The sequence below is a fragment of the Mustela nigripes genome, chromosome 10 (assembly GCF_022355385.1).
Source record: "Mustela nigripes isolate SB6536 chromosome 10, MUSNIG.SB6536, whole genome shotgun sequence".
Taxonomy (NCBI): domain Eukaryota; kingdom Metazoa; phylum Chordata; class Mammalia; order Carnivora; family Mustelidae; genus Mustela; species Mustela nigripes.
Window position 1 is genome coordinate 61218922 of NC_081566.1, and position 20718 is coordinate 61239639.

General features: G+C 51.6%; 1 protein-coding gene and 1 long non-coding RNA gene across 5 annotated transcripts in view; both read right to left on the bottom strand.

Annotated features, from left to right (window-relative positions):
* LOC132025746 (carboxyl-terminal PDZ ligand of neuronal nitric oxide synthase protein-like) overlaps window positions 1-20718 on the bottom strand; it is a 262674-nt gene that overhangs the window by 150646 nt on the left and 91310 nt on the right. The gene's annotated exons all lie outside the window — the stretch shown is intronic.
* Window positions 5886-6989, bottom strand: LOC132026220 (uncharacterized). The gene is made up of 2 exons (XR_009406834.1): window positions 6901-6989; window positions 5886-6533 (listed from the first exon to the last, which is right to left on the bottom strand). It is a non-coding gene; the product is annotated as an uncharacterized LOC132026220 (long non-coding RNA).

Below are 20718 nucleotides of genomic sequence, written 5' to 3' on the forward strand. Positions count from 1 at the left end.
TGCCCCAGGGTCTCACAAAACACACGGGGACACTTGGGTCAGATTTCTGTCCAACCAGTTTTCATGGGCCCAGCAAGGGTGGGTGGCCCCCACCCCAGGGAGTCAGAGAGTCCTGCTCCAGGTTCAGAACCCACATAGCCTTTTAGGAGGTGAAATGGGAGATTTCAGGATTCTTCCCGCGTCACCAGATAGGTCTTGAGGGAAGGTCGGGGAGGCTTTAAAAAGCCAAATTCTGGGCCTGACGGAATGAATGGAAGGCCACGAGAGTGGAAGGCACGCAACACCCACCCGCAGTGACCAGGCGTTCATGCACCAGCTTTTACCCTGTCTGGGCGGGAGGAATTCTGGACACCACAGCACCAAGGAAGGGAAAGAAAGCAGCCGGCAACTCTTCCTCCCAGTTCTCAGATGGGCGAATGGAAGCTGAGGAAGTGAGACGGGTTTACTGCCACCTCCCCAGGAGGAGCCACTGCCAGCACCAAATAGCTTCCATCTCCAGGCACCGGGCTCCCACCCCCTCCCACAAAGCCAGTGGCATCCCCTGCCCTCTGGACTCTGGGACCAGGGAGGTCATTTGTATCCCGCTTAATTTGCATTTACATACAGAATTCACAGTTCTTAATTTCAAGTGGGGAGATCAAACAAACAGGCCGGTCTTGTGCAACTGCCCTCAGACCCAGAACTAGGTGTTTTAGCCACAAGTTACTTCAGTGTTAAAACCAGCGCGTTTTATTGTGCCCAGCCTAAGAGTGCCTGAGGGCTAGCTTTTAGGTGGGTGGTTTGTGGGCACTCACTCTGGGACAGGAGAACTTACAAGGACTTGCACAAACACAACACAGGCAGCGATCTAGGCTCTGCTTCCAGGGATCGTCAAGGGAATTCCTAGGAGTCCCAGTCTCCCAGATGCTTCTGGGTGAAAGAAAGCACAGAAATCACTCGGAGCTTGGGGACAGCTATATACTCCCCTGCAGGGTTAGGAAAAATAATAGAGGACACAGGGACATGGGCTTCAGCCAGCTCTGCTAATTATTTTCTGTATATCCTCAGGAAAGGGGAGATCACACCATCTTACAAAGGTTTAGAATTTTTTTCTTTTCAGAAAGAGAGGGGGTGGGCAGAGGGAGAGAATTTTTTTTTTAAGATTTTATTTATTTATTAGAGAGAAAGCAGTAGAGGGAGAGGGAGAAGCAGGCACCGTGCTGAGCAGGGAGCCCAATGCAGGGCTCAATCCCAGGACTCCCAGTATCACGACTAGAGCTGAAATCAAGAGTCGGACACCCAACCGATGGAGCTACCCCAGGTGCCCTGGTCCTTACAGAGGTTTAAAAGGTTAAATAAAACTGAAGTTTGAGGAAGCAAACAGCACATGCAGCAGAGCAGAAAACCCATAAATGATGCTGTTCCCGTCTCCCACTCTTTAAGGAACATCTTGCAAGACTCCCTTCCGACCGTAGAAATATCCATCCTGTCTCCTCCTACCTCAGGCTCTGTGTAATTCTAGCAGCCAACTCTGGGAGATTTGATGGTCAGAGGTAACCTAGAGCTGTATTTGTGGTGAGGTGCAGGGAAAGGGGCACAGCCCCATGCCACCACCTGGGAGACAAGGGACTGGAACCTCTCCGAGGACAAGAAGCTGTAAGGAGTAGCTTTGCCATATTTGATCGATCCATCCACATTTGCTGCATTGCTACGGCTTGTAGGATGTAACAGGAGGACAAAACCTGATCCTGTCCTCCAGCTGCTTGTGTCAACCTGGGAAGCTGAGGCCAGGAACCCTGAGAGTGATTACACTCCTTCCCTCTCCGGCCTCAGGGACCACATCTACATGGCAGACTCCATCAAGATGGTCTCAAGACAGGCACTGAGCGCGTCCAGTTTGCCGTTTCATCTCCAGAGCTGGCCCAGGGAGGGTCTCAGAAACTATCAGGTCGATGCATAAAGCAGCAGGGCAGGAGGGAATTAAGCGGGAGTCGGCGCCAGGCAGTCATCTCAGAGGGCAGGGAAACAGACACAGCAAAGCCCTCCCGGCTGGGGCCCGCCTCCCAAGCTCGGCAGAGGCGGGAGCCATTCTCAGGTCCTCCGGAGCCCCACCCCTCGGCGAGCTCAGCAAAAACCCCCCAGAAACCTCCCAGAGACCTCCAGGTCTCTTTCCGGGTCAACTTTTGCATCGAGAGGTTCTTAAAAGCCGATCTGGAAACGGGCAGCTCCTGCCCTCTGTTTACCAAGGGCAAGAGCATAAAAGACCTCACTGACAGGATATTGCGAAGACAAGGAGACACTTCCAAGCCTCCATGTCTGGGATTCATATGCAGATGACTCTGAAGACAGGCAAATACAGAAGACCTTCGGTGAAGATTACAGGCCTGACATCCCAGTCCCTAATTAAAATGTCATTCTCTCTCTGTCCCCGCCCCCAGCACCTAAATGAAGATCGGGGCAGCCCACTCTCTTCCTACCCCCCTCGGCTCATCCCTCCTTCTGCATCTTAGAAAACCATCCCGGTCAGAGTCCGCGTCCAGGGCTGGGGGGACCGGGGTGGAGGGGAACTGAGCAGGCAGAATCAGTGTCACTTAGGGCAGGCTGCTGTGAGTTCTCTCCATCAGAGCCGGGCAGACCAGCCCTAGAGACACAAATTAGCCTGAGGACAGTTCCAGCCCAGGCTGGGCAGGGGCCAGTCGGGGACGCTCCGGCCAGGCTTCTCTGCTTCATTCAGAGGAGCAACGCTGCGGACGGCTAGTGGCCACTGTTGGGACGAGGCCGGGGAAGGCAGTGCGGCCCATCGAGGCTCTAGGTCTGACCCTAAGGGACCCAGGGCAAGTCATTTCCTCTTTCCTGAGCCTAAAGAGAGGCATGGAAACTAGACCCTAACCTGCCTCGCTTCTGTAGTCTGCGCTCCAGGCTCCACACTTCCAACTGAAAAGCCCTTCACTTAGCTCTTGAGACTTATTTTAAGGACAGACCAGGCTCAGTGCACTTGTTCCATTTCCAAACACTCAGACCTGAAAACGTGCAGCGAAGACACCGCGACAGGAGAAAAGCCAGCAGCCGGGATGTCCCAGCTGCTGGGGGGCTGGGGTGGGGTACAGGCACACCCCCATCCCCACTCCTCACCAGGCAGCCCATCCCCCACCCCGCGGGAGGCAATCCAGGGGGCCCCCGCAGCATCACGCAGTTCAAATTGGCAACACGCAGCCAGCAGGGCCTCTTCCCTTTGTTCCTGCCCATGTGGGCGAAACACCACCTTTCAGGTCTGACCGTGTGTGGCCTTTGCTCCCTGACGAGAGCTGGAGCACTTCCGACTATTTGCCGTCCAGCGCCCAAGACCATGTCAACGGTGGGTTGGTTAATTATTACTCAAAGAAATGGACTGTGCCCTCTAAAACGTGTGTTTTATTGCACTCGCCAATAAACGCCCCCGTAGCACATGGCCTCCCTCACCACGGAATGGGGACATCAAAGGAAAACCACCCTCAGCTGTGTGGCCGCTGTGCCGCTGTTCGGTTTGTCCTAAGTCCCCGCGGTGCGCGCGGAGCAGCCGAAGGGCTGGGTGCGGAAAACAAGAGAGACAGCCCCCCCGTCCCCCCAACCCGGGGCCCAGCCCGCTCTGTCCTGGGTTCATTCACTTCACCGGTGTTGCCGGACCACCTACGAAACGCCTGGCAGGTGCTCCCCACCGAACAGCCTCTTTGCAAGGATTTCAGTATTTAGTATAATGGGATTCTACGTATGCTGTTTTGTTTCCATCAGCCGGTGGTGTCTCGCACAGCCTGTGCGGCCATGGGAACGTGCCTCCAGCATCTCCTTCCCACTGTGTCCTGGCGGTTCCCTCTGGAGAGCGAGTGCCCTCCGTCCCGGGCTTCACTGCCGTCCCAGACCCGGTTCGCGGTCATATCCTTCCCTTCGCAGCGTCGACAAAGCAGCGTGGGCTCCACACCACACCCCTGAGCCCCCAGCAGTGCACAGAGCTCGCGGCTGTCCTTCTGGCCTCAAAAACAGGTTGAAGGAATCAAATCGGTCATTCTGTATCAATCACGCAGAATACAGAAACTGCTTGGAATCGACCACCCTGATTTAGAAATGAAGAGCGTGTGCGTAAGTAAAACCCACGACGGGACTGGTGAGCCAAGTCTCCTCCCCCTTCCAAACACGCTGCCCCCCAACCTAGAGCCGGTGGACGGACTTTCATTTTCCCACATTTCCCTTCACGTGTTAAAGAAATGTGAACTCTTGGAACACTGTAGAAACTCCCAGGAGGTGGGGTGCCTGGGTGGCCCAGTCGGTTAAGTGTCTGCCTTCAGCTCATGATCCCGGGTCCTGGGTTTGAGGCTCTGCTTCTCCCTCTCCCTCTGCCCCTCCCCTTGCTCATGTTCTGGCACTCTCTCAAATAAATAAAGTCTCTAAAAAAAGAAAGAAAGAAAAGAAAACTATCAGGAGTTAAAAGAAAGTGAAGAGCCAGCACCAAGGACGACAATGGGACCCTGCACCTGAGAGATGATGAAAGTGCCCTCAGCACTGTCGTGCCATGATTCCTTGGACAGGACACGGCCACCCGAGAGCCAGAGTCCATTTCATTCCAGCTAACCTAAGTACCCCCAGGGCTCTGGAACTCTCCTAGCACACGTCCGAGTCCCGGCTGGGAGAAGAGCTGACCAGGAGACGCAAGACGCAAGAAACTGGGAAGAAAATGTATAGAAAACCCAAATCCCAACAAGACATTTAGGCACCAGCTCCTGCCCCTAACCCCCCAGGCATAGGACCGACCCCAAAACCTGCATCCCATCAGCAAAGATATTCTTGTCTCAAGTACTTTTTTATCCAACAAATTCATTTAGTTATTCTGACAATGGCCTGCTTTTTAAGTTTTTATTTATTTATTTATTTATTTATTTATTTATCTGACACAGAGAGAGAGACAGAGATCACAAACAGGCAGAGAGGCAGGCAGAAAGAGAGGGAGAAGCAGGCTCCCCACTGAGCAGAGAGCCAGATATGGGGCTCAATCCCAAGACCCTGAGATCATGACCTGAGCCGAAGGCAGAGGCTTAACCCACTGAGCCACCCAGGTGCCCCAAGCCTGTTTTTTCTTTAAAATCAATGACATACTTGGCCCTGGCCCATGACCAAGAGTGAACAGATACAGTATATGGCATATGGCTGCTCTCAAGACACTGACAATCTCGTTGGAAAGCTAAAATTATGCCACGAAAATTCGACCCCAGAACAAGGGCTTCTGGGCCATAAAGGAAATAAGTCTGCATGAACGGGATTCCTATGGCCCGGAGTGGCTGGGAAGAGCACAGGGGAGAAAAGGGGATGCTGAACAGGAATGGAAAAGATAGACAGCATTTAAAACAAGACCATGATCATGAATAAAGGAAGGACAGGACAAATGACATGGTAACGGGGGCGGGGTGGTGGGGAGGCAGGAAGCCAGTCCCACAGGTCCCCTGCCTGCATGAAGGACAGGATGTGCTCCAGAGGGCGGAACGGGAAGTCTGAGAACAAATGGGAAAAAGAGAAGTCGGGTAGTGGCGTTTGCTCGTTTATTTATTCAGTGCCTAGACACTGAGCCCGTCGTACGTGCCAAGCACTGTGCTGGGTGCTGGGATGCGACTTAAACAGGTCAGGGCGTTCAAGGACCTCACAGTACAGCCCAGCGGAATCCACAAACACACTGGCAGTTAGCAGACAGAGTGACACACACGAAGCAGAAAGTACTATGGGGCAGTAAAGAGGGGCACCAACTTCATGCTGGTAAGAAAAACAGCAATTTTGGTATCATTATCAACACTGTTATTCTTTTTCTACTATTATTTTTATTTTATAGATTTTTATAGATTTTATAGGTTTTTATTTTAGATTTTATTTTATATGATTTTATAGATTTTTAGAGAGAACAAGATGAGCATAGGAAGGGGGAGAGGGAGAAGCAGACTCCCCGCTGAGCAGAGAGCCCAATGCGGGGCTCAATCCCAGGACCCTGAGATCATGATCTGAGCCAAAGGCAGATACTCAACCGACTAAGCCACCCAGGAACCCCCTTTTTACTGTCATTAATACTTGTTTAGGATGGGGTTTAGGTTGTTTGGGTTTTTTTTTTTCCATTTTGTTTTAGTTTTGTTTTTGTTGTAAGTAAACTCTATCCTCACTGTGGGGCTTGAACTCTGGACCCAAGATGAAGAACCACATGTTCCTCCGACGGAGCCAGCCGGGTGCCGGGTGCCTCAGTGCTGTTCTTCTTCACGGCAGCTTCCATTTACTGAACACTTACTGCACATCAGCCACAGGACTTAGAACTGGTGTAGCCCTCGGAGAGCCCTCCAGTCAGTACCCCGCCCCATCTCATTCAGAAAAGCGCATTTACAAGGGTGCATTTACAAAGATCACGAGCTACTACGTGGCAGCCCAAGGTCCTGAGAACAGGGGAAATGTCCTCTCCGGCATTTCCCCTGCTACTCGGCAGGAGCAATTCCAAGGCACACAGGTTTTCTCTCACCAGCAGGCCACACACCCAAGACAGCACTGGCCAAACCCTGCAAGAGAATGCAGAAGGCGAACCCTGGTTTCACAAGCTTTTTCAAGACTAAGTATCTCGACCCAATTTCTCAAGCCTCTCCCTAGAATAAAACAGAAGTTAGACTTCCTCATAGCGTTAATATCCCGCTCCTACCTCCCCCTCCTGTGCCCCTGCAGTCCTGATCCCCAAGGACAGCCAAGGACTGTTGGTGAGACACTGTCTCAGAACTAAGAGCCCAGACCCAAGGTAAAGAGAACACGGGCAACCTCGCCAGCCCCACACTACGGTTTCCATGTGCTCCTTTTGATCCTCTGTGAGATCATTTTCGGGGTGGGGGGGGCGGGTTTCCATTTCCAAGATCCACTTTGGAACAGAGTACAAACCTTAAAATGTTGTAGGGAACTTTCTGCAGACACGGAACTTCCAACAGGGAAGCAGAAACCACAGTGCCCTTTGAGCAAAGGTCTCAAAACAAAACACGGGCACAGCCAGCACTGATGATTAGTTCAATAGGGAGAGGCCTTTCCTCAGCCGGGGACGGGCTCCCAAACTGACCCAGACCGCACAACCTGCACAGACAAACCAGCCAGGCTCTCTCTGTTGCCCGCCAGGCTGGGCAGAGCACGCCTGCAAACTGGTCATGGCCACGGGAATGTACTCCCTGCTCGTCACTGAAATCATAAAGGGTGCTCTGATTCCTTATTTTGCTAGAGAGAGGGAGAAAAGAAAGAGAATCTATAAGAGTCCAGGGAGGAAAGATTGAGAAGTTGGGAAATCATGTTTTATAAAAACGGATCAGAGGTGGGAAACAGGGCAGATGCGTGTGGGATATTTATTTAGGGCCATACATGGGGAACTCTGCGCGCAGAGTTTGTCTCTCTGACACCTGAAGGGACAGCCTCACACCTCCGTGGAGCCTGGGACACGGGCAGTGCTAGCAGCTGTGTCATGCTCTGGTGAGTTGGCCACGTTGCCTTAGATCTTCTGGCCAATTCATGCCAACGGCTCAGGTGGAAAGGTAATCTCTTAATTAAAAAGAAAGGAAAGAAACAGCCATCTAGACATGGAAAACAGAGCAGCAGAATCTAACAATGGTGACAGTGGGGGGTGCACCAGTGAGAAAGGAGGCTTCCAGGCTTTAGGAGAAGCGTCTGAAAGAAAGAGAAAAGATCTGGCTTGATTTCTGAGAAATGACCCCTTTCCCTGGCCCCCTCTGAAATGAGGAAAGAGTCTTTAGGGAATGGTCAGGGAAGGGAACAAACAACCCAACTAAATTCCAACAGCAGCCAAGAAAATTTAGAGCCTTTGGCTGCTATTCAGCAAAATAGACAAACACATAGTAAATGGCGAAGAGAAAAAGGAAGCACACGGAATTACCCGTCAACGCGAATTCTTGAACACCGTCTCCTTCCTCTGCTCAAGCCTGATTGCTGATTTGGGTCCCTTTCTAAGACCTGGGGCCATTCCTGCTTTCTCCCTGCTGGAGGCTTTTCCACCCCCCACCACACCTGCCACCACATTCCCACCAGCTCCCAGTGCCCTAGGTTCCTCTCCACAAGCCAGGGTGCTGGGACATACTCGGGTCCAGAATGGCCCAGCATACCTCCACTGCAGTCTGGGACGGCCCTGAAGGCAGCCTGAAGAGATTCCAAAAGGGACAACCTGTTGCTAAGCAGAATGAAAACTAGGGGTCTAGGGACACCCGAGTGGCTCAGTCCGTTGAGCCCACCTGCCTTCAGCCCAGGTCGGGACCCCCGGGTCCTGGGACCTAGCCCAGCATCAGGCTCCCTGCTCAGCTGCGTGTCTGCTTCTCCCTCTCCCTCTACGCCCCCACCCCACTCAGGTGTGTGCGCGCTCTCTCTCTCCCAAACAAATAAAATCTTTTAAAAACTTACAGGACAGTCCAGGCTCCCACCTCTAGCCTTTACAGCCACAAGAGCGCTGCTGCTGAAGGCGAATGGTATCCCTCGATAGCCCGAGAGTCATCCTTTAGGAACAGTTACGAAAAACCCGTAACTCCCTCTCACACAGGCATTTCTCCGCAGAGCCTGTGGGATCCTGGCACACGAGCACACCCACCCTAACCCTTCACCAGGGGGTGAGAGGGATGTGACAGGGTCTGGCCGCAATCAGGAGACTGGGCTCGACACGAGCTCCGGTCTCTTCCGTGGTCGGTATGTATAGAAAGGGAGTGGGGATACCTCCTGTCCCGCAAGAAGGTGGCAACAGGCACGCCAGGTCTCCAGCTGAGCTTAAAATTCAAACACACATCAGAGTCACACAGAAAGATGAAAAATCACCCAACAGAGAAAGGTACCCAGACTGGTAAACCGGACTATAACCAGATTAGGTTATTTTAAAATCTGTATCTATGTTTACTCATACCCCCATCAGAAGGGGGACTGGCCATCAGTGGAAGCACAGAGAAGCAGAATCCTATAAGCAAATGTATATTACCCACCGAGGCACAGACCAGAGAAGACTTGGCCCGCAGCCACATGACGGGGGCAGGAGGGACATACTTTCCGCGGGCGTGAAGGCAGCCATCAAGCCTCTCAGCCCGGTTCCCCAACACAAGTGTTCCCTGTACCCCTTATTCTGAATTCACCATCTGTAACTGCCCCTTCACCCATTGTTCCACTTCAACTCCAAGCCTGCCCCACCTGGTCTTGTGCTGGCTCAAAAGGCCTTCCTTCCAACCAGCGAATCACCAAAACCAAACCACATGTTCTTGGTTTAATCACATAACCAAACCACAAACCATTCCTGAAACCTTTGCCAGTTCAACAGAACCACCTTAAGAGCATCAAGGTTCACACCAGAATCAGAGATCAACCCTGAAAAATCCTGGAGAATGTCCCACTTGATGGTCCAGATCATTCTGCTAGGGAATCACCTGGAAGGCTTGCGAAAGCATATTACTGGCCTTAACCCTGGAGTTCCTGGCTCTGTAGTTCTTGGGTGGGGCCTGACACTCTGCATTTCTCTGTATTCCCAAGTGAGCCTGATGCTGCCAGTCTGGGGACCACACTCCGGGACTCACCATTCTAGACCATTCCAGTGATCCAGGATATAGGGCTGGGAAGCCAAAGAGATGGTCATTGACTGAAAACCCCGAAGAGTTCCCTTCCCTGAGAAAGGACCACCACCTCCTACCTGAGCACAAGTGGACCTCCTAGTTGAACACCAGCCCCACCCCAGGATGCAGACGAGCACCTTGGCCCACGTCATCTGGTTCTCAATCAACAGAGTAAGGCCTCAGCCAAATGAATGGTGTAACTGTAACATCAGCAGCAATTTTTTTTTTAATTTTACTTATTTATTTGACAGAGAGAGATCACAAGTCGGCAGAGGCAGGCAGAGAGGGGGAAGCAGGCTTCCGGCTGAGCAGAGAGCCCGATGCAGGGCTTGATCCCAGAACCCTGAGATGATGACCTGAGCCGAAGGTAGAGGCTTAACCCACTGAGCCACCCAGGCGCCCCACAGGAACGACAATTATTAAAATTAACGGGCCAACGGGTCAGCAGGACCGAGAGTTAGTGGCCAACCCCGAGAGAGGGCAATGACAGGACCAGTCTGAACTCTGCTCTCTCTGCCCCAGGCCTCTCTCATGGAGGAGGAAAAGGAAGGGAATTTAGCCAGCCGTGGGGGAGAAAGCAAGAATTTCTGGAATCTCTTATCTCCCTCTGCCAGCCCAAACACGGATCCTTAAGCAACTCAGTAAATCAAAGTATACAAAGGAAGAGTCCTTGGGAGGCTCAGGAGTCTGTCTCCTCCCACGGTCTGTCCTGCCAGAGCCAGCAGCTGGGGGCAGAACCTCGAAATGGCTGATGGAGCCTTTATGGAAACAGAAAGGAGCTGAGTGGCTGTCCCACAAGACTCCGGCACCGCAGGGCGCTATGAGGGACACACTTAGAAGCAGGAAAGACTCCCCGAGGAAGCGTGCTCACGGAGGAGCCATGACAACACCCAGGGGCGCAGGTTAGCAGGTGGAAGCCGAGGGCAGGGGCAGAAGCATCCCCGGGGCAGCACCTGTCCCTCTGGTCTCTCCCACTCAGGTGCGCTTTCAACCTGCGCGGTGTGGTGTGAACAGGGTTGGTGATGAGCTCACACTGGATTGCTCGGATAGTCAAACTGAGGCCAAGAGAAAAGCGGCTTTATTAAATGATGTTGATGTGGACAGGTGTGGCTATGGGGAGGTGGACGATCCTGGTGGGGCAACACCTCTGTCAGGGCCCCTCCTCATTCCGGCCCCCAGAAAAGCAACGCAACAGAGAGTCTCCCTGGGTTCCAGAGACAGACACCGTATTCCAAAGAGCTTAACAAGGCTCAGCCTTGCATGACAGCCCTCTTCCACTGCCGTGCTCACAGCCACCAGCATCTTACCAGGTCCTGATGTGTGTTCAGAGGAGAGAGCCTGGGCTTGACGACTCCATCCAAGCAGAAAAGCTGGCGCATGACACCAGAGCTGGGGGGCGCCACCAGCACAGGAGAGACACGGACAGATCCTGTTCAGTGGGCGCCTGGCCGGGGAAGGGCTGAAAGCAGGGCCCGGGTACCACCAAAGCCACATTATCTCTGTAATAACCACAGGAGGTCGAGCCCCACGGCATCTCATCCAGTGTCGATATGCAGGTCCGGATCATAAATGGTGGGAGGCTCCCTACCGGCCGCGGCCTCGACGTTCCTTCACGATCCAGGCCGGCCCCTCTCTGCACCTCACACTCCACGTGAACATTCCCCCCGCTGCTGGAAGAAGCTAAGCTCATGCCCGCCTTCCAGTCTTGCGTGCGCTGATCCCTCAGCCATGAACAAATCTCGGCAAGGCTGGCTCGTGGCCAACACCCAAGCTCCCTCGGGTCTGCTGGCCCCGCTCCAAAGCAGGCCGGCCCTCCTGCCCTTGCCTCACCCTCGGTCACACCATTCTGCTTTCCTCACAGGCCTTAACCACTCCCTGACCTTACCTTGTTCCTTACGTCCTTGCCCTGTAACCCGTGTTCCCCACGTCAGCATCAGCTCCATGAAGACTAGAGCCCTCACCCACCGGTCCCCCGGGGCCTAGAACATCATCAGGTAATGGCACGCCAACGTTCGCTGATGAAATGAGTATTTGCTGAAACCACGGGCGCAGTCCTCTTCTCTGAGGAGGAGGAGTCTGGCTCTGCACACAAAGGTGGGCACTTTGGCATGGAAATTCTAGAACACTAGCTGCTTACGAACTGGCAGATCACTGACAAAAAGACGCCAGTTTTTCCGTAATAACTTGGTAGCAGAACTAAAGGAGCACCTTAAACTTTTTCCACATCTTGAATAAAGTCTGCCTAGATATTTTTGCTTTTTATAATGGCAGCTTCAAGTGATAATTCTGGGTGGTTATTAATACCGAACACAGCCAATATGGGAAAGAGCACTCCTAGACTCCCTATTGTAAGGCAAAATGGCGGGATATAAATATCACAACACAGACGGGGATACAAATCCAAGTTCGATATATTTGTGGAACACACTGACATAATCTTAGTATTAGCCAACTGTTGAAAATTTGATGAAAAATGAAAACACTTCTCTCACTGGGATTGTTCAACGAAACGTACTATACTTCTGGGATGACACAGGGTAGGACCACAGCGCAGTCTATCTCCAGCCCCCCTCTGCCGCCTTTCCCGAAGATTCAACAGTGCCAGCCAGATCGCGCTCCTGCACCGATGCTGACGCACTCCAGCTGTTCTCAGCGTTTGCCAGACTTGAGTCTTGGGCCACGTGGCAAACAGGAGCAGCATGCCTGCACGCGAAAAATCCCATTTCAATAAAGCCAGTGGTCCAGGTCTTATAAGGGACATTAATGGTAGCGCATTAATCAAGCATCCTGAAAACGGCCCATAAAGAGACTGCATATGGGCCCAACTCCAGCAACAGAAATCAGGGAAGAATTCTCACGGAGAACAAGTTTGTGGAACAGAATACCAAGCCCGCTTCCCAACGGGCCACCCTAATTTGCAAAATGACTGCAAAGGGCATCATTTGCTTATGCAAAATGGCATCTTTTTTTTTTTAAGATTTTATTTATTCATTTGACAGATCACAAGTAGGCAGAGAGGCAGGCAGAGAGAGAGGGAAGCAGGCTCCCCACTGAGCAGAGAGCCCGATGCAGGGCTCAATCCCAGGACCCTGGGATCATGACCTGAGTTGAAGGCAGAGGCTTTAACCCACTGAGCCACCCAGGTGCCCCCAAAATAACATCTTTTATCTGAAGACTCCAGCATGCCGTTTGACCAGAGGCTGTTCCTACTGAGATCTTAAGGAGGAATGAGTCCGTCCCAATTTTGAAGGGTCCAACCCCTTTCTCCACCAGGCAGGTGGGAAAGCCATCCGTGGGCAATTAGGCGGGTTGAGTTTGGGGAGCTAAGTGTTCTCTCTGCCGCAAGAGGCCTCCTCAAAGTAAGAATGCTAGCCGGGGAGGAGGACAACAAGATGGTATGCCACCGTGTTTCTGTGACCCCGGGAACTCCTCCAAATGCCTTCTTAGCTCCGACCTCCGCGCAGGAGTGTAGCTGCATCAAGCACGGCTCACACAGCCGGCTTTCTGTCCAGCCCATCAAGTGGCACGGAAGGCTCTTTGTACACGGGGCCGCGTTCTGGCTTTGCGTTCTCCTTAAGTACGAAACGGTCTGTGCCTTGAGCTGCTTCTCTCCCAAACTCCTGGCCCCATCCTCGGCCACAGGAGAGCGGGCGGAGGGTTCCGTTAGAGCATGTCAGACAAAGAGGGGTCCAAAGCTTCATGGGGGGGGGGGGGGGGGCGTGGCGGGAGGGGCCGGGCGGTCTGGGCCCTGGCTCCCTCCTCCCCAGGTTCAGGGTGTGAAGAGGCAAAACCAGTAGCCACGGAGTCCAGCACATCTGTTTCGAAGTCACCAAGACACACAAAGAGACGAGAGCGTTTAGGGAGGCCAGGGCAGGGGCTGCCTGCCTACCGGGAAATTCTCAATCAGGGCAACAGACAAGAGGTCACGGGCTCTGGACACCTGCTGCCACAGCAAGGCCACTCTGAATCAGATTCCAGCTCACCACCCGAGATGTTTCCATGAACTATCCCAGGTCCTCTCGCCAACTGGCTTCACGGATCCGTACCATTCCTCAGCAGGCTGGACAGAGTGACAGCGAACCCAGCACACTCTTACATTCAAAAGGTGTGATGCCGCGGGGTGGGGTGGGGTGGGGAGGGACAATTTGGCAACATAAGTACCTAAAGGCTTAAAATTTTACATACCTTGAGTACAATTCCATTTAGTAATTTCTTCTAAAGGAATTGTTCTGAGTGCATTCAGTGGGAGAACTGCAAGGTACTGCAAGGGAGATATGAGAAACCGGAAACAAGGGGCGCCTGGGTGGCTCAGTCATTCAGCATCCGCCTTCGGTTCAGGGCCCTGGGGTCAAGCCCCACATTGAGCTCCCTGCTCAGCAGGAAGTCTGCTTCTCCCTCTCCCGCTCCCCCTGCCTATGTTCCCTCTCTCATGGTCTCTTTTGCTGTCAAATAAATAAATAAAATCTTAAAGAAAAAAAAAGAAACTAGAAAGAAGCTAAATGTCAAGCAACATGGTCCTGGTTAAAAAATTATGCTAGATCCTTTTACGAGAAAGCAAATATATTTGCCATTAAAACAATGCCGTAGCAACACCTGGGTGGTTCAGTGGGTTAAGCATCTGCCTTCAGCTCAGGTCATGATCTCCAGGTCCTGGGATCAAGCCCTACATAGGGCCCCCTGCTCAGTGGAGAGCCTGTTTCTCCCGCTCCTTCTGCCCCTCCTCCTGCTTGCACATGCTCCCTAATAAAATTCTAAAAAAAAGAAAAAGAAAAAAATACAATGCTGTAAAGGATTAATGCCATGAAGCAATCTTATGAAATATTAAGCAACAAAAAGATGGCAAAACCTTCTACATAAGATCTTTTTGTTAAAAATATTCCTTTTTTGTTAAAATTACATCCTGTAAGATATATACCAAAAAGCTTTGCAATGGCTATTTCTGGCCAGTGGGATCATTGGCAAGCTCTGTATGCCTTTTTGTTTCCCCCTCATCTTTTAAAACACTTTGATACAGTAAATGTGAAACAGGCTTCCCATCAAAGAGAATAGGGGTTATTATTTTAAAATAATGCACTGTGGAAACATCACACAGGGTTTAAACACTCATCTGTGGGAGACAATCACAACAGCTCAGACACAAGCACAGTGACATTAAGATTTCTGCCCAAAGACACACATTATACCACGGTGCCCGCCAGAACGCCGTTTCACTGCGTGTTTCCCGAGATCTGAAACAAATGGTGCCAGATAGAGACCCATCCGACCAGGACTGCCGTATCTTGATGCTATAATTACCAGTGTTAGCTTAACATTTGCAAATTATACATATATATCTGTTACACACACACACACACACACACAGAGAGAGAGAGAGTTCAGCAAAACAACTATGGAAGGAGAAGCAAAGAACTTGCTTTTCTGGTCCCAGGCAGAGCTTATCATAGGACTCAGCCTCTTTTGGGACGCACTCATAGCGAATCTCCGGAACAACGTCAGAGCCTCACTGTCTCCTGGAAGAGGAGACAGGACGTGTCAGCCCAAGGTTCAGAACTGAAATCTGATTCTAGAGAAGGGAGGTGGTGCACAGGAACTCTTTCTAGAAGCTGCATGAATAAGCTTTTCTAAGTCCTTCGTCACACGTCCCGTGACATGCCTCATTGTTATTTCAGCTTTTACACTGTGTCTAGGTGCAAAGTTGTCACTAGAAAATACATTATAGGGGTGCCTGGGTGGCCCAGTTGATTAAGCGGCTGCCTTCGGCTCAGGTCACGATCCCAGGGCCCCGGAATTGAGTGCCGCACCGAGCTCCCTGCTCATCGGGAAGCCTGCGTCTCCCTCTCCCTCTCCTGTGCTTGTGTTTCCTCTCTTACTGTCTCTGTCAAATAAATGAAATCTTTAAAAAAAAAAAAAAAAGAAAGAAAGAAAGAAAAAGAGATTACATTATAATCTCCTTCCTAGTGCTTCTAGTGGCACTGGGGCAGAGGGGAGGATGCCCAGACGTCTGGAGGCTCAGAGGCAGAAGTCTGTGCAGTTGGGGCGTGCGGTCCCGGTACGCAGAGCAGGCGACATCAGAGCCCAGCACGGAGGAAGCAGTCCAGCCCTTCACCCACGTGGCTGTTCCATCACCCCCATCCAGACTCTATAGCTCTTCGAGCTGCCAAGTCATCGACCAGAAGACAAGAGCAATTCATGAAAGCAACAGGTTCTGGGAAGTACGGTGGAATCAGTTTAGCATAAAATGAACACAAGCTGCCAACGAGTGTCACCACGCAGAGACTGGGATAGGAAGGACAGCGCCCCGCCCACCCCCCCAACGAGGACGTCCACAGCCTGATCCCCAGAACACATGGATATGTTACTTGACCCAGCTGAGGTTCTTGGGAGACGTGATCACACCAAGAGCCCTTCAGGGGCACCTGGGTGGCTCAGTCAGCTAAGCTTGTCTGACTCTTGGTTTCGGCTCCAGTTATGATCTCAGGGTGATGATCTCAGTGAGCTCAAGCCCCACGTCGGTTCTGCGCTCAGCGGGGAGTCAGCCTGCAGATCCTCGCCCTCTGCCCCTCCCCCACCCACAGGAGCATGCTCTCACTCGAAAATAAATAACTACTTAAAACAAAAAGAATCCTTCTCTGGAGAGATTATCCTGGATGATCTTACAGCCCCAAGTAATCACAAAGGTCCTTAAAGATGGCAGAGGCAGGGGCACCTGGGGGGCTCAGTGGGGTAAGCCTCTGCCTTCAGCTCGAGTCATGATCCCTGGGTCCTGGGATCGAGCCCCCGCATTGGGCTCTCTGCTCAACGGGGAGTCTGCTCCCCCCCACCGCCTGCCTCTATGCCTACTTGTGATCTCTGTCAAATAAATAAATAAAATCTTTAAAAAGATGGCAGAGGGAGGCAGGGGAGGAGAATCAGAGGAGCTTCTGTGGAAGAACGGTCTGAGGAGTGAGTATACGGAGAGGAAGGGGCCCTGAGCTGGTAAACACCAGCAGAGCCTCTGGAAGGTGGAAAAGGCAAGGAAACGGATTCCCCTCCAGAAGGGACACGACCCTGCAGACACCTTTATGTGAGCTCAGTGAGACCCATGTCTGACTTCGGACAGAAAGCTGTAGAAGCATAGATTTACACAGACTCATTAAACCTGTGGAAATTTATTACAGCAGCAATAGAAAGTAAGAGAGACTATCGTGACTCCTCAAGAGCTGGGGGCCTGCGGTCCACCGTTGCACAGGGAACAAGGCTGCAGCCTTCATGTCACCCCAGCTGCGTGCCTCAGTCAGGCTCAGGGAGCCGTAGGGGGAAACATGGCGGCCAGGCTCTCCACAGGCATCCTATGGGGACCTTGCCTCCCCTACTGGACATGGTGCTGGGAGAGCAGAGAGGACGCTTGCTGGGAAACCCCACAATATGGAAAGAGGTCCTGGAGTCAGGAAAAGTGGGGCTCAAATCCCAGCTCCACTCATCAGCAGCAAGGGACATCTGACCTGACAGCACCGCATCCAACTGGAGAGACCCAATGCCACGTGAGGATCAGCAGCCAAGCACCCCGTCAGACAGCAGACCCTATGACTGGCTGCTCTGTAGCTAGCAGTGAAGACTGGTGCTAATAAGTGAGCTCATTCTGGGCCAGCAAGTGACGAACACGGCCCTGACTTCTCATCTCCCTCGGCCCTGGCTTCCTTGGCTAGTCAAAGAGGAAGGCTGGTGGCTCCCAACCCATCTGGCTCCACAGCTCTGAGACTGAAAGCCTAAAAGGTGATGGGAACAACGTGAAAAATACAAGCCCAACATCGATGGGAAGCAAGGACTTTTTCATTTCTATCCACGCGTTCTCCAGAGTCCTTCGTGAGGGCCACCCGCGTCAGGCCATCACCAAAAAAACACGCTGCGTGCACTTGAGGAAGGTACTAAACATAAACCATGGTGTGTCAGAGCTCTCGGCGGTTCATAAGCCATAGATGGAATAAACTGGACGTTCTGGGTTCCTTCCCAGAAATGAGAACGCCAAAATCCATCCTCGGATAACCCGGCTAGTGTGAGGGGCTCAGATTACCACAATCCCCCAAAACACAAGGCCCTCCGTGACGTCAGGTCATCCGGGTCAGCTGGTCCTATTCCAGACCCCCCAAAACAAGAACCAAATCTGCACAGAAAACAGGGAAAACAAATAATAAAAGAGCTCACCAAGATTTAATCTTTCAAAAAGAAGTAAAAATTACGTAGATGAGCTTATTTAAAATATAAGACACTACGTGAAACATGGAACATTTAGGTTACACTGAATTCTGAATTCTTAAACTGGAGTAAGAGTGGAGTCCTGACTTATTGTTGTACATTCTTCTTTGTTCTGACAGGTCTACACACCAGGACGCCATCCTCCACCTCTGACTTGTACACATACTACTGTACGTGGATAATCTTTGCAAAAATTATTTAAGGGCTTACATTTTCTCGAAGGTGTTTCTTTGTATTCAAAGATATTCAAATCCTCCTTTGAAGCCTGTTTCTTGTCAGCATGCTGGTTATTTCTCTCGCCAATTATGAACAGATCTAACCCTGCCCATTTCTCGTTTGTCTGGAGAGTGGTTTGAACAGTTCTCCGGCAACCTTTTTATTGACTATCTGGAAACCGACATCTTCGGAAGATTTGCAATTTCACTTTGAAATGCATTTGCATGGAATTTGCATTGAAGAAAACCGGGGCTGACAGACCCTGGGGATGGAGAACAGAGGAGAGGAAACTGAATGGGGGATGGTTTTTGCTTTTTATTGCTTCATGACAAATTAGCACAAACTTTGGGGTTCATAAGAAACCACGTTTATTTTCTCCCTGTTCCTCTGGACCCAGCTTGAGTCCTCTGCTCAGGGTCCCATAAACTGCTATCATGGTGTGGCCCAGGCTGTGTTCCACTGTGGACTCCGGGTCCTCTTCCAAGCTCCCTGTTGTTGGCAGAATTCGGTTCCCGGCAACTAAAGGACCGAAGCCCCCATTTTCTTTCTGGCTGTAAGCTAGGGGTCATTCAGCTCCTCCACACTGTCCGCCGTCCCTTTTCATGTGACCTCTCAGACACGGCAATTCTTTGAAGCCTTCAGGAGAAGCTCTCATTCCAAAGAGCCTTCTATAAAACGACATAATCTTGGTAGGGGAGGATATAAAAGCATGAAGCACTAGGGTCACCTTGGGCACATTTGTTATTAGGACCATTTTATTTATTTATAAAGATTTATTTATTTTACAGAGAGAAAGAGAACCCAGTGTTGAGGGGCAGAGAGAGAAGGAGGGACTCCATACTGAGCCAGAGCCTCACGCGGGGCTCAATCTCACAACCCTGAGATCGTGACCTGAGCTGAAATCAAGAGTTGGGTGCTCCGTTGACCGCACCACTCAGGTGCCACAGGACCATTTTCTAAGCGATCAGCTCCTTAGTGAAGATTTGATGTTACAAATGCCACTGCTTTCCAAGGCAACCCCATCATTCGCGAGTGCAGACGACCCCGGGCATAGTCAGGACCCCCGGGCCCTCACCCTCAGATCCAGTCTCTCGATCCCACCCATCAGGGCTCTGGGGGCCCCGCATTTCCTGCCAGCAGGAACGATACAGTGGCTAGTCTTCGTCTCCTCTCCATCCAGCCTCTGCTCTGTCCCTGGAGAGGGCTCTGGACCACGCACACCTCACAGCGTTCGCATCTGCTTACAACGCGTGAGTAGCTCCCCAGGAGCGGCAGGACAAAGTCAAAGCTTTCTTGCAGGCAAGGAGGTGCCTTCATGGTCTTGTGGCCTGTAGAGTCCAATGCCACAGGCCTGCCTCCCCAGCCGGCCCTGTGCTCTCCCCTCGAGACCCAGGGTGTCACCTTGGCCTGGACTTCCCTGCCCTTCGTCCATCCTTCTGACCTGAGCTCCAGGGTCCCATCCCCTGTGAGGCCAACCCTGACTCCCCCAAGTCGTCCCGCATGGTCCTTCCCATCGCACACAACTGCTACACAGCATTTACCCCCTGGGCTAGAGCTACTGGCTTCTAGGTTCTTCTTCCTGCCATACTAGGGGCATCTGGAGGCCAAGAATTTATTTTTTCCTTCCTGTATCTCAACAGTACCGGGGAACAGGCAACAGTGATGGCATTTGCATTAACCCTATTTCTAGCACAAGGTGGCAATTAAGAGCCCAGGGTTATGAAACCACGGGGCCTGGGTCTGAAGGCCGGCTGCACCACTTCTAGCAGCATGACTCAGGGCACGTTACTCAACCTCTCTGCACTTTGGTTTCATCATTTCCCAATCAAAAATCTCTATTGGGAAAAAAAAAAAAAAAACTTAATTCTTAAATGTCTTTGAAATTTAGAAAAAAGAACACCTACTTTATAAGCTCTATATAAGGAATGAACAAGTTAATATTTGTGAAGGACCCGGAAAAAGGTATAGAGAGGATCGGGACAATACAAATATTGGTCACGCCACAACCACGGGACACGCAATGGTGAGAAATCCATCCAAACAAAGGAGAGATGGCACACAGATCAGAGAGATCTTACCAGCAGGTAAACCGTCCTCAGCCATGTTGTTCTGAAATACTCTAGCCGAAAAAGTAAAGGTATAAATAAAAAATAAACTATGAGACAACAGAGAAAGCAGAAACTGCAAAAGCCTGATGATTCCAGCACCTGAGTGACAGGGAGACCAGCGATTCTACTTGTCGGGTTTTACAAGTTCGACAGTTTCCAGGATGAACACAGCCGAAGGCTGAATCAGCCAGCCCCGGCCTAGCACCCAGAAAGAGCCCTGAGTATCTGGGCAAGGCTCTGCCTTTCACGTGCCGAGGAAGCGCCCCCTTCCTCCTGTGCTTCCCATGTGGCCATAGGTCCCCAGGGAGCTCGGGGGCACACCACTCCAGCCCCTCCAGCAGCGCACATGTCCTCCCCACATTGTGCTTCCCTCCAGAGATGCCCTGGGGTGACAGACTGAGAAGCATGGACATCAGGAGTGCTGGGTTCAATTTAATGCTAACTTTCACCATTCTACCTTCTCAGCCTCACTTTGCTCATCCTACAGTGGAAAATCCCACCTCCTAAGATCACTGAAACCAGGAAGGAAGGTGGACCACGCTGAGCCTGGGGCTGGGGTCTCTTCC